Source organism: Octopus bimaculoides, chromosome 22, assembly GCF_001194135.2.
Source record: "Octopus bimaculoides isolate UCB-OBI-ISO-001 chromosome 22, ASM119413v2, whole genome shotgun sequence".
Classification (NCBI taxonomy): Eukaryota; Metazoa; Mollusca; class Cephalopoda; order Octopoda; family Octopodidae; genus Octopus; species Octopus bimaculoides.
In genome coordinates, this window is record NC_069002.1 from 36,376,350 (window position 1) to 36,378,458 (window position 2,109).

Consider the following 2,109-nt stretch of genomic DNA (forward strand, 5'->3'; position numbering starts at 1 on the left):
AGGAGGAGGAGGATGGGGAGGAGGTAAAGTAGCAGCAGCAGCAGCATCAACAGCAACAACACTTAATTGATATTTTTGTAGTCGAGTGTGTTTTGCTGTGTTTGGATCCTTTTTTGTTTTTTTGGTCTGTCTTCGTGATCTCACCGATTTTCTCCTTGTATAAAAACCAATCTAACGTATGACATTTATCCACGAGATTCACCAGAGCAGAACGTTAATAAAATGGTAAATTTACAATAGAAATGAGAAAAACTATTACAGTTTGGAGTATACTGTTGTTAGCCACCTGGGTGATATTTTGAGAATTACAAAGACAGATACGGAAACGTTTACATCGACATCTGGTACCTGGGCAGCAAGCATATTGTGGTGTGTATGAGCTTCTGTCACAGTAAAGTTCGTTACAGCGCCCATGTCTCTTAATCTTCTTACTGTAAATACAGAATATGATAGGAAACAGAATATATTATTAAATTAAGGTGTCTCGTCGAGGGAGAAGGCAAAAAATATTGGTTTTTAAAATAAAATATATTAGATATATATAAGGATCTCTTCTAGGGACCCTATTATCGATGTCTTCAACAATCTGAGTATGCCATAAGGTTCCATGAGGTTTCTAGACATGAGTTCTACTCACGTGTCAAGTTTCATCAAAATCGATAAAACGATGTAGGAGGAGTTAGCTAACAAATCCACAAACACACCCACAGATAGAACTTCCCACCTATGTAGTAGATTATATATATTCGAAACGTTTGTCCGTAAATAATTCTCCATTCTGTTTACTGAGAATGAAATGTTCTTACTTCAAGGATATCTGGCTTGTATAACTATGATTTTTATTTCTGTCCCAAACAATTCGCATTTGACGGAACGCTATATTTGAAATGTACACAGTCAAAAGTATTTTCTCTATTTTCTATAACCAAAATCAGTCTTTCCTTCACATTTCAATGTGCATTGTGTATACATGTTGCACTGTTACCTGGATAAGCATAACCGTCTACTGCTAAACACATGTGTCATATGATCCTCACACAGAAAATCATGAAATCGTCATCTTTACAAATATAGAACGTTCTGAAAGAGCATAATTTTACGCATCTGTTTTAATTGATGACTTCTCTCCTTTATCTCTTAGTGATTTCAGCTACTAATCTCGGCATGGAAGAACTCGAAAAAGAATCGATGAACAGGTACTCCAGGTATTCGTCTCATACCAGAAGAAATTAATGCATGGGTAAATGATACATTTCAGGGCTCAGGACAGGCCACAGTGGAGTGCTGCTTTCACATCTGGGACGATGCTGTTCCTATATACACAACTGTCTTAGAACCGCATCCAGAGAAAGAGTATTTGACTTATCGGAATAAAATTATTCACAGATGTGCTCCAGCTTCATCCCCACAAGCATGTTCTTTCCTTCCTCCGTCTTTTCTGGCGCTACTAAACGTAAAATGGCGTCTGACTCTGAATTCGCTTCCACCCAGGCGTTCTCATCTTATTCATCTTTCTTCTTTTCATCATTCTATTTGTGTCCAAACCTCAGGCCCAGCAGTAATTCCTACACCCAGTCCTTCCTTCCCAGGATATCAACTTCATGGAACTTTCTCCCTGTTCATACCTTTTCCGTAAGTGTTCACTTACAAAGTTTCAAGATGAAAGTGATGACAAAAATTTTGTAGGCAAAATATAAAAAAATATTATTTAATTTTTACTTATGAAAATAATTTTCTCTTCGATAAATCTCGCTTCATATCTTCCCCTTTCCGAGTTTCTGTTATGCAGAAACTAAAATTTAGAAACAGTCTCAGAATTTGAATTTGCCAATACGAATAACTTTTCTATCATAGACTCAAGGCCTGAAACGTTGATGGAGGGCGCTACTCCCTTACATAAGATCCTAGTTCTCAACCAGTAATTATTTCATCGACCCAGAAATGATGCAAGATGCAGTCAACATAGGCGAAATTTCAACCCAAAACAAAGCCGGAAGTAGTGACACAAAGTATTTTATCCAGAATGTTAATGATTCTGCCAGCTTACCGCCTGGGCAATATTAAGTTAATTACATAATTATAAGAGATACAGATATGTAGTTCTTACCT

The 2,109-nt window shown here is 36.9% G+C and overlaps 1 protein-coding gene across 6 annotated transcripts in view; it reads left to right on the forward strand.

Moving 5' to 3' along the window:
* The window catches only part of LOC128250541 (uncharacterized), a 24,040-nt gene that overhangs the window by 10,195 nt on the left and 11,736 nt on the right, over positions 1–2,109 (forward strand). For 2 of the 6 annotated variants that reach the window (XR_008266567.1, XR_008266566.1), the window contains one exon: positions 1,142–1,632. The exons of 3 other annotated variants lie outside the window; for them this stretch is intronic. The gene's annotated coding sequence lies outside the window, so the exon portion shown is untranslated. Of the gene's footprint in view, positions 1–720; positions 890–1,141; positions 1,633–2,109 lie in introns of those variants that run through there. One more of the 6 variants, XR_008266568.1, reaches the window with a different exon arrangement.